The sequence below is a fragment of the Mastigoproctus giganteus genome, chromosome 7 (assembly GCF_048544385.1).
Source record: "Mastigoproctus giganteus isolate SK-2022 chromosome 7, ASM4854438v1, whole genome shotgun sequence".
In the NCBI taxonomy this organism is placed as follows: Eukaryota; Metazoa; Arthropoda; class Arachnida; order Uropygi; family Thelyphonidae; genus Mastigoproctus; species Mastigoproctus giganteus.
Window position 1 is genome coordinate 39,594,583 of NC_143581.1, and position 12,042 is coordinate 39,606,624.

Genomic DNA, 12,042 nt, shown 5'->3' on the forward strand with positions numbered 1-12,042 from the left:
ATATATATATAACGACTTAGAGTACAAACGTAACAAATAATTAATACATAACTTGATACGGAAGTTATATAAAGGAAACTCGTAGATAACACTCGATACTGAAAAATAAATATAGCATTATAACTGTGTTAGGATACAAGTTTAAGATTTTAATTTTGTTCTGAAATTGTAATTTTATTGACATTAAATCGAAATCATGACTCAAACCAGAGCAGCAAAGCAAAAGGCTCAAGCTAATGGGAGTGCTGTGGCTCAGGGGAGAACTGAGGGGGGGGCAGTTGCCCTCTGAATCACAGCCTTTTAAGATGCACTGTTTGCTTGATGTTTGCGGAGCAATCGGGTACGGGACATGATACTGCCATGGGGGATGTCTTTGTGTGTGCACGATGCAAGGAGTGCAAGGAAATTAGGCAACAACTCAGCGTTGTTATGGGCCTATATGAGACCTTGAAGGACAGGGTGGATGCCCTCGAAGGAAATAAATTGAGGGGCCCATCAAGCTCTCAGCTGCCCACATCAATGCCAGAGCTTGCACTTGGTCATCTTGCAACACAGAGGCAGCCCCCAAGGCAGAATGCGCTGGTCCCACAGGAACTAGTAGTTGTTGGTGACTCTATTGTCAGGGAAACAGGGAACATGCTTTGTAAAAAGGATAGGTGGAACAGGACCAGGGTATGTCTGCCAGGGGCAAAGGTTGATGACGTTGTAGAGCGGATATCATCTTTTAAGGGCACAAAAGGTGATATAGTTGTACACATTGGCACTAATGATATTAAGAGTAGGAGACCAGCGGAATTACTTAACAAGTACAGGTCACTGTTGAAAAAAAGCCGTGAAGTAGGGTTGAATTTGAAAGTGTCTGCAATTCTGCCCAGACACGATAGGAGGGAGTATATGATGAGAGCCTTGTCGATCAATTCGGCCCTGGAAAGATTATGCAAGGCTCAAGGGGTAGAATTTTTTTCAGCCTGGACTGTACTTGTTAACAGGAGAGATTGCTTCTACAGGGATGGGATACACTTAAATAAAAAGGGTGCAAGAATATTTGCTGATGCTATCGAGGCAGTGTTAGGTGGGTCGGAAAACTGCGAGCTTGGGAGGAGACAAAGACAAATAGATTAACAGTAGCCACTGGCAGAGGTGAAAGAGATTCTTGCACTGCTTCTATTGGAATGAGCAGAAGCCTGAAAAACAATATGCAGGATATTTCAGAGACTGCTGGAAGTCATTGCGGTACAAGTAAACACATGGGTTGTGTTAGGGTAGCTAAGAATAGGAACAGGTGCATGTATACTTGCGTGTACACCAATGCTAGAGTTTAGTAAATAAATTTGATGAATTTGAGGTTTTGCTCAAAACATCAAAGGCAGATATTGTTGGGATATCAGAGACATGGTGTCACACAGATATAAGGAATGCAGAACTGGAATTTGGGGAGTACAATGTCTACAGACAGGATAGACAGGATAGGAAGGGAGGAGGGGTTATGCTATTAGTTAAAAAACACATAAAATCCAAGGAAGTGAAGCCAGTCGACATCGATGGACAGGGCAGTGTCGAGTCAGTTTGGTGTGACATAAGCATGGGTAAATCAAAATTGAGAGTAGGAGTGTGCTATAGGCCTAATGACTCTGATGAGTATAATAAGATACTGTACAGGGAAATAGAATGGGCCAGTAAATCAGAGTCTTATAATGGGGGATTTTAATTTCCCAGATATTGACTTGAATTTGTGGGTTGGTCACTCACACACTAGCAAGGCTTTTGTGAATTTATTGGATGATTGTTTTCTACACCAGCATGTTCGGGAGGCAACTAGAGGGAGTAATACTCTTGATCTGATTATCAGTAGTGATTCTTCATGCATTAAGAATCTGCAGATAAAGGAACCACTAGGTGGCAGTGATCACAGTGTGCTGAAGTGGGATTTACTCAAGGAGGTAACTACCATCAGAGGTAAAGGGAAGGGTTTTTGCTTTCGTAAAGGCGACTATGATGGGCTGAGACAGTATTTAAATTCTATTTAAAGCCTAGTAGCTTCCAAGATAAGTTCAAAGAACTTATCTTGGAAGCTACTAGGCTTTACATACCAACTAAGAAATATTGTTCAAGGTTTAGGCCTAAATGGATGTCAGATGAACTAATGAGGCATATGGCAGAGAAGAAAAATGCATGGGATACATACAAATTAACACGTGACACAGAAGCCTATGATAGATATAAGTTGGTCTGTAACCAAGTTACAAAAGAGATTAGGCAGGCAAAGGCAGATTATGAGAAATCCTTGGCAAAGGATGCAAAGAAAATCAGAAAAGAGTTCTTTACCTATTTAAACTCAAGAAGGAAAGGGATGAATCAAATTGGTCCACTGGATGTTGATGGTTCAACAGTTGAGGGTCCTGCTCAGGTGGCTACCAATCTAAACGAGTATTTTGCATCTACATTCACACATCAGGAGTTATTCAGGAAGGGGAATGTCGTAGGTGAAGTAAACATTGGCAGTGAGCTAGATGATTTTCTAATAACTGAGAGGAAAGTGGAGGAGAAATTGTTGAGGATAAACATAAAAAAAGCACCTGGGGTGAATGGGATCTATCCAGTTATATTAAAGGAGGCAGCAAAGGAAGTAAGCAAACCCCTAGCCATAATTATGAGAGCTTCTTTGGACTCAGGGGAGGTACCCATAGACTGGAGATGTGCAAATGTAACCCCAATTCACAAAGGAGGATCAAAGGCTGACACAAGTAATTATAGACCTGTTAGTTTAACTTCGGTTCCAGTAAAATTAATGGAGGCACTGGTTAAAGAAGCACTGCAGGATCATCTGGACAAGAATTCAGTTATAGCTCAGACACAGCATGGTTTTGTTAAGGGCAGGTCTTGTCTGACCAATTTGATTGGATACTATGATGTAGTCACAAAAGAACTGGATGCAGGGAATAACTTTGATATTATATATTTGGATCTTAGAAAGGCTTTTGATACTGTTGCGCATGGAAGACTGCTGCACAAATTGGAGCAGTGTGACATTGGAGGCAAATTGCTGCTATGGATAAAGGGGGAGAAGACAGAGAGTGCTATGGTTGAGGGGGGAGAAGACAGAGTGGTAATCAATGGACACTGCTCATCGTGGACTAATGTTATTAGTGGAGTCCCTCAGGGTTCAGTGTTGGGTCCTTTGTTTTCTGTATTTATAAATGATATTGATGATGGTATGTCAAGCTTAATGTCCAAGTTTGCAGACGATACAAAGGTTGGCAGGGTTGTCAAGGGCACTACTGACACTATTCTGCTGCAACAGGATCTGGAAAGATTGAGCAGATGGGCTGAGAGGTGGCAAATGAAGTTTAACATTGACAAATGTAAAGTACTACACATGGGAAACAGCAATCCCAGAGCCACGTATCAACTCTGTGGTATTACACTGACAGTGGTAGAGAATGAAAGGGACTTGGGGATGGTTGTGCAGGCAGATATGAAGTTCTCTGAGCAGTGCAGACGGGCTGCAAGAGTAGCTCATGGAGTATTGTCAATGATATACAGGAATTTTTCCAGCAGGGATAAGGATGTGATTATTCCCTTGTATAAGGCAATGGTCAGGCCACACCTTGAGTACTGTATACAGGTCTGGAGGCCTCATTTCAAGAAGGATGTAGAGCTGCTGGAACGAGCAGAGAAGGGCAACAAGATTAGTGAATGGAACAAAGGGGTGCTCTTACGAAGAAAGGCTTAAGTTTTGGAAATTACAGTGTCTGGGGACTAGGCACCAGCGAGGTGATCTGATAGAGGTGTATAAAGCCCTGAATGGTTTGAGCATGCTCAGTGCTGATGGGATTCTTCCTCTAGCTCAGAATAATCACCTGAGAGGGCATAAATTCAAATTGAGGAAAGACAGATGTAAGATAGACGTGCGGAAATTTGCCTTTAGCCAGCGGGCAGTTGGTTTGTGGAATAGACTTCCATCACTTGTTGTTGAAGTTGATAGCCTAAACAAATTTAAGGCTCAGCTGGACAGGTATTTCGAACGAACGGAGGGGTGAAATGGGAGTAGTGGTTGTGCTTTTTTTTTTTTTTTTTTTTGGCTGATGCTGAATAAGCTTGCTTTCTTGCATCATATGCCTCTACTAATGATAATGCTAACACACTACCTTACAGTGCACATTTCTAGTTATATTTATTTAGCACCTTGTCTGCCATTATGCACATGAAAATTCCAAGTTTTGCACACAAAATTCACATGCCACATGGGTTTCGTGTGCATGTTGCATATTTGATTTGTTATGTATCTTGCATGGCTGCCAACTCTGGATATATCATAAAGAAGCCTTTTTTTTATTCAATTTGACCTATATCCATCTTTTCACAAAGAAAAAGTAAATAAAACTATGTTAAAATTGGTATTTTTTTTTTTTTTTTTTTTTTTTGCAAATTTCTACTCTTTGTTAATGTATTGGTCATCAGGTAGTCTACATTGCAAAACAGAAACACACAGTAATAGCATTGTTCACAGTAATGTGTGATATTTCATCAGACTTTGTGGCGTGAAACTAATTAACAGTCTTTCAGTAAGATGCCAGTGAAAAAAACATAAAATTTCAGATGCCTCCGTAGCCAGGTGGGCAGGAGCAGCAGTGCATAGCACACGCTTCTTGATTAGACCGGGGTTCGAGCCCGTGACCACCAAATACAGAGGATGTGAAAAGGTCAGGGAATGACCACCGCATATCCCCAGAGTAATATGGCCTTAGTTGATAATGCTCCTAAAAAAAACCAAACGAAACCAATAAAATTTCAGAAGACATACATGCAAGATTTTCCATGTATTTTGAAATCAGAAAAAAAAAGTAACATGTGCCTTGTATGCCATATGTAGTTGTGATATTTAAATATCTTGTAGTGGGAAATGTGATATAATCAGACGTTTGCAAATTATTTGGATCTTTTGTCATATAATATTTTTCTCAGGTTTACTGATGATGTAGGTGTGTTGTTCAGAAATGTGTTTCCTCACGGCGAGGTAACGAAAAATATGGTCTTGGAAGAACAAAAATATTAGGCATAGTTAGTGAAGTTGCACAGATATGGAAAGAAGCAGCGGTGATAGCTCTAAAAATGGACCGTTTTCAGTTATTGCAGGTAGCAGTAATCAGAGTGATTCCAAGCTATATCCCATTGTTTTGTAATAAAAATAATTGTCAAATCAAATCAAATCTCATTGCTAGCATTGCAAGTTGACTTTACAGGGTACAATGTTGAGCATCTTCTGAATAAACTGAAAGCGTGTGGAATTCTTTCAAAAAAACTGTCTGACACTTAGTCTTGATAATGTACCTGTTATAGTTGGGGTAACAAGGGTACTGTTACTCCTAAAAACTGGTATAACAAGGGTATTAAAAAAAGGAGATTGAGCACTTGGTGGTAATCCTTGTCATCTTATTAATTTATATGCTGGAAAGGGAGCTGCATGCCTTCCAGTGACTGGACAAATACTTGCCAGAAATTTACTACCTGTGAAGAGAGAAGTGCTAAAAGGAAAGACAGATTTAAACAGTTTCAACTGGCTCATGCCACTGAAGTAAAAAAAAAAGATTTTTTAGGATAGTGGCATCCTTGGGCAAGTCTGTTTAAAGAAGAGGTTATAAGTGGTAACAAAAGCAATATGAGCACTTTTCAGAGATACCAAATTGAAAAGTACAAGTGATCACTAGTGAGTGACACTGATCCATGTTCAGATCCATTTTGTGATTCAAAAGTTTTGAAGTAGGCCAGATTGATGAACTCAAGATGAATTGAATTGTAGACTTCTGGTAAAAGCAGTTCTAAACATGCCAGTCAAGCTGATAATTCTAGGCATGCTGTCCTTGCTCGTGCAGAAAGTCTGTTCATGTTTCTCTCTTCTGGCTTGAATAAAGCAATTTTCTTGTTTCTTTTAAATGTTATGCCAATATTTGAAAATCCGAACATAGCTCTTCAATCTAATGTACCTCACATCCATCTACTGAAGTCATTACATAGTTGTGACGTATGTTGAGTAATGTTATGGGCAAATTTAATTTACCAACAGTTTTCAATTCTTCCACTTCCATTTTGGAAATTGGTTACATAGCAGACTAAACCAGGCGATGGATGATACTGACTTAGTCATAGGCATTTTTACTTTTTTTTTTTTTTTTTTATGAAAACCCCAAACATTCGTGAGGTATTAGAACCTATAGTAATTAGTACCATGCTTCAGTTGGAGGTTGAACTTCTGTAGACTAATTTTCAGGAAATACATATGAAGGAAGGTTTTTCCAGAAAACGGTAGTTGAATGAATAAACGAGGAAGATGAAAAGTTGGTTCTGTGAGTTTGAAGTTGGACAGTAAATGGATGTTGACTGGTGGCGGCATGTGTTCGGACTGTTTTGAAAGAGAGAGCGGGAATTATAGAAGCCAATGGAAGTATCTGTAGAAAAGGCATGCAGCAGAAACAGCACATCTATGAGACAGAGAATGGAGAGACTCTGTTAGAGAGGAGTTATTAATTAACCTAACTGCCATTCTTCTGAATGGAATCTAGAAGCCTGAGAGAGAGAGGTTTTGGGGGCACTGCCCCAGATGTGGGAACAATATTCCATGGTAGGACGGATTTGTGATTTGTACAGAGTGAACAGCTGTTTGGAAGAAACGTAACGCCGAGAACGAAAGAGAAAACCAAGTTTTTTAGATGCAGGGGAAGCAATATTTGTAATGTGCTTGTGCCAAGAGAGATTAGAAGTCAGGGTAATCCCCAAAAGAGATATATCATTTTGCCTAGAAATCGGAGTGTCACCAAAGATAAGCATAGGAGCAGAAGAATCCTTTTTTGCGAGATATAAGACAAGACTGAGTTTTAGAAGGATTGAAATCAACTCCAGTGGGGCAAAGTTATCTTTGCCCCACTGGAGAATTACCTGGAGATAATACACACTACTCGGACTCCCTCCAGTCGCTATCTGGCAGAGTAAAGGTAGCAAGATTATACGCTAGCTGATCTGGAAGCCTCCTAAAGAGTTACCAATAGGTTCGGTCCAGTGTACTAACTAGCGGCCGGCCTGTGAACACCGTTTTAGAGTTGTACCCTCGAAATGTAAGGAAGATTAGATCTCGCTATGATGTTCAGCATAACCTCAAAAGTCATCAGTCATACTGCATGATGGAAGAGGTGAGGGTTGACCGGAGTTGCCGGTCAACCCTGCCAGAGTTGTGGAGTCTAAAAGAAGATTCTGCTCTTTTACTCCATGAGGAAGTACTTTATGGCCTGTATGTGGTTACATGGTGCACAAGTTCCTATTGAAAAATTATGTTCTTATAAATACTGAGATATCACAAATTTCATCACTGGCAGTGCATTATTTTCGAATTTGAAATTTTTTTGTGGATAGGTTTCCAGCACCTCTTGCCATCATTAGATATAAAGAAATCAATGAAACAGATGTTTTGAAGCATCAATTGTCAGTCACATTGTGATAATCTACCAGATGCTATTATGAAAGAAGGAAGAATTGATGTAGTGATTTGATTGTGGAACTGACAAATGCAAAAGGAAACTTGAAGTATATCAAATTATCCCAAGACATACTTATCATTTTAATAAGAGTTGTTCATTGCAGTGCTTGAGTTTGAGAGAATATTCAGCCAGATTAGAAAAACAAAAAGTGTATTTGGATTTTCTCTTTCTGGTGAAGCTTTGGAAATCGAGCAGAACCATGGCTTATGAACAGAACATAAACAATGGCTGTATTTTAATATAAACTGTGAAATTTAAATTCTGATGCAGTGGAGAATTTAAAAAACCTACTTTTTGTGAAAAATCTCCCATTTTCCTCTTGTTTTTTTGGAAAGCACTCCTACCTTTTGCAAAAAATCTCCTGTTGTGTGTGTGTTTTTTTTTTTTTTTTTTTTTTGGGAATACATACTACCTTTTGCAAAAAACCTCCTGTTTTCTTCCTGCTTACAAATACTTGATCTCCAAATTATTGAGTCAAAAGATGGCAGCTATGATTTTGTGTAAAAATTGATACGCAATTCTGTGTACATATTCTTACTACCCAAACTGTAAAAAGTGAGTGCATTAAAAGAGTATAGTGTTTTAAACAAAACAGTAAGCATTAAGTATTGAAATAAAGATGGTTTCTGACATCAAGAAGCTGCATGTTCAAAATAAAATTGCTCTTTTGAACAGTTACAGATTTAGTATTAGTAGTGGCAAATGATTGTGTGTGTTAGCGAGAGGAAAGATGTTGTCAGCATTGAGCTTACTCAATCCATTCAAAACTTTAAACACCTCAATTAGATCTTCTTGTAGGTACCTAGTTTCCAGATGCTGCAATTTGCAGAACTGAAATTTTTCTTGGTAAGAGCACTCTTTTGTTCCCCTCACCAGTCTTGTTGTTAGGTGCCTCTGTAGCCAGGTGGGCAGGAGCAGCAGTGCGTAGCACACGCTTCTTGATTAGACCGGGGTTCAAGCCCGTGACCACCAAATACGGAGGATGCGGAAAGGTCAGGGAATTACCACCGCATATCCCCGGAGCAATATGGCCTTAGTTGCTAATGCTCCTAAAAAAAAAAAAACCAAATAACAACAACAGCAAGAATTGCTGTTGTTGTTATTTGGTTTTTAGGAGCAAACCAAATAACTGGGGTTCGATCCCGTCACAGCCGGGTGGGTAAAGTGCCTGCCTGGCAACCCAAAGGCCGCGGGTTTGAATCCCGCCTCGGACTTGGATCAGAGTAGTGCAAAAACCTTGGGAGGTGCATTATAGCCACCACAGAAGCTGATGCGCCAACAACTAACAAACAAAAAAAAAAAAAAAAAAAAGATCCCGTCACCACCAAATACGGAGGATGTGGAAGGGTCAGGGAATGACCGCCGCATATTCCCGGAGGAATATGGCCTTAGTTGCTAATGCTCCTAAACCAAATAACAAACTAACAAACAAACCAGTCATTTTACTCTTCTCTGCACCTGTTCTAGCAGATCCACATCCTTCCTAAAAATGAGCTTTCCAGACTTGTATGCATTACTCAAGATGTAGCCTAACCATTGTCTTATACAATGGGATAATCACCTTTTAATCCCTCCTGGAAAAATTCCCCTATAACATTGACAAAATCTTATGAGATGTCCTAGCAGTCCATTTGCCTGGCTCAGAAAACTTCATATCTGACTCCATAATTACCAGGTCTCTTTCATTCTCCATTACCATAAGTGTGGTACTACAGTTGGTGTGTTATTCTGGGAATATTGTCAAAACTGTTTCAGAGAAGAAATAAAGATTAATATCGAAGTAAAACTTTTCCCTTGGCTCCCTTTGCTGCTGGGTAAGGTGTTATTGTGGTGGACTCTGGTAAAAATGAAATTTGATAATTTTTTACCTGTATGACTATATCGTCCTTTAATAAAATAACAATTATTGCACAAAAATTATCTAGACCTGTAAACTGGAAACTACGTAAAGTTGTCCACGAGCAAAATAGCCAACCTTCTTGATTGTGATCACAAAAGCTAAGAAATTGTCTTCTCTTCAAAGTCAATGGCAAGTTAGTTTCCCTGAGAGCTAAATCAATTTCTCAAGGTATTTGAAAATTGGTTGGAAATTGTTTTGGATTCCCCCTCCCCCTCAATTTTATTGCTAAATAGAACCTATTGCAAAAGGAATAGAGTGAAAAGCTTGTATAGTCTTTGAATTATTGAAGTTCAGAGTGTTCTGGACAGAGGGACATATGCAAATTATTTAATAGGTTACTGCTACCTATATTGCAGTACATTGCATTTGTTAAACCCTCAATTGTCATTTCTCAGCCCATTGACCTAATTTTCCCTAGAATCTTGTTGCAGTAGCTCACTGTGATTACTGTCATTAACCAACCCGCCAGCCTTTGTATCATCTGCAAACTTAGACATTAAGCCTGATATACCTCATCAGTATCATTAATAAATACAGAAAACAATATGGGTTCAGCACTGAATCCCAGGGAACTTCACTAATAACAGTAATTGAAGAAAATCAATACCCATTGATAACCACTCTTTGACTTCTCCCAATCAGCCATCCCTTTGTCCATAGCTGTAACTTGCCCCTAATACTCCAGTTTCCAGTTTGTATGGCAGCCTTTTATGTGAACAGTACATGTTTTGTACAGCAGTCTTTTTAATTTTAGAAGAGGAAAAAAGCAAGTTATGCAACTGACCATATGCATTCATTCTTTAAATAAACCAGCCCAATATAAGAAGAATTCTTCCCTCCTTTCTTCCAGTTGAAAGATTAGCCATCAAAAATGAAACTGTATTGCTCATATATATTTAATAATGAATTTAATGTTATTTAGCAAAATAGCACAACACACATTATTAAAAATAAGTTCAAAATTGGGGTTGGTAAGTATTGATAATTTATAGCTTTTATGGAATCTGTCCCTGTCTGTTATTTGAAAATGTACATGCTGTATTGTACTTTATGGCAAGATATGCTGTAGATTATTGTTTTTTTACAATTCATAGATACCACCACAACCCCAAACATTGGCATTTCTGATTATGGAATTTGTTTCCTGCTGTGCTGGCACATTATTGTATTGCCATCTATATACATCTATGTATATTGTACTGCCATTTATATACATTTCATATAAACAATCTGAAAAGCTAAATCAATGTTCATTGATGTTTATATTCAATTCTTAAAGGCAGGCAATTTTTTTTATTTTTTTCTTTCTTTCTTTTTTTTAGTCCTCTTCTAGTCAGATGTCAGAACTACCAGGACCATCAGCACTTCCAATTATGAAATTTGTTTTCCCACTGTATTATACTACCATCCATTTATAATTACTATAAATTATCAGTAAAGCTAAGTCCCCATTATAGTTTATATTCTATTGTTGACAGCAGACAGCATTGCGTTTTTTTTTTTTTTTTTTTTTTCCCTCTCCTCTCACCTCCCAAATTGGCCTTTCTTATGAAGAAATGGAGATTTAAAAAAAAGAGAAAAAAGGAAACTTACAAATAAGGTGGTTTCCAACTCTTCCGTATGGCATAACTGAGTTTTAGTTTCACTAAAGAAACAAAGAGTTTTTTATGTTATTATCAACATGGGATTAAATTAAAAATATAACGAAACATTGGTCTGACGAATGAACAGACAGAATTCTATTTTTTAAGAACGTATTTAACAGGAAGACATTTCTGCAGATATTTTGCATGTTGCATCTCTGTCCACCCACATAGGGACAAACAAAAGAAATTCAAAGCAGTCTCTAAAGTAAAAAATATTGATTGTCTGGATGGAAAATTTTGTAAATGTTTTCTTTGGGAAGAAATATTGTATCAGAGCTTTTAAAATGTTTTGCCATGCTGTTTTATATATTAGCCTACATCGCTTGAAATGTGATGTTCAAAAATATTTAAGCATCACATTTCAACTAGTAACTTTTTTATTGTTAGAGCTAGACTGCACGGGGAAAAGAGTGGAAATAATGCTGGACTGTAATGGGTTAGTGTTATAGTCACATAAATAAATTTGATGAGGTATATGCAACATATTTAAAATAAAACAATGTTAATTTAATTGCTGGTTTTTCGTTAATATACTTTTTTTTTTTTTTTTTAAATAACGGTCCCACAATTTATTTCCCAGAGCCCTACAAAATTTCTAATACTCCAGTAGCCCTGCTAATGGCAATTTTTTTTAATGCTGTTGAAAGTATATTTTTTTATAATTATTTATCACAGTTTTTATTCCTGAAAATAACTGGTTTGAAAATTAAAAATAAAATCAGATACATATTTAAAAAAATGTATTTTGCAGTTTCTTTCATCCAAAAATAGCAATCAAACAATAATACATATCAAAACACAAAAACATCACTTGCCAGGCATAGTACGTGTAGAATATCTTAAGAGGAGGGATCCCAAGGCGTCTCGCATATTTGTTTTGGTAATTTAAATTCCACTTAGAATTCTTAATTACCAAATCAACGATAATGACTAATCTGAAAGGTGCTTAAAAGTTTGAGCATGATTA

The 12,042-nt window shown here is 37.8% G+C and overlaps 1 protein-coding gene across 4 annotated transcripts in view; it reads left to right on the forward strand.

Annotated features, from left to right (window-relative positions):
• The window catches only part of grsm (probable aminopeptidase NPEPL1 granny smith protein), a 171,817-nt gene that overhangs the window by 119,537 nt on the left and 40,238 nt on the right, over positions 1-12,042 (forward strand). The gene's annotated exons all lie outside the window — the stretch shown is intronic.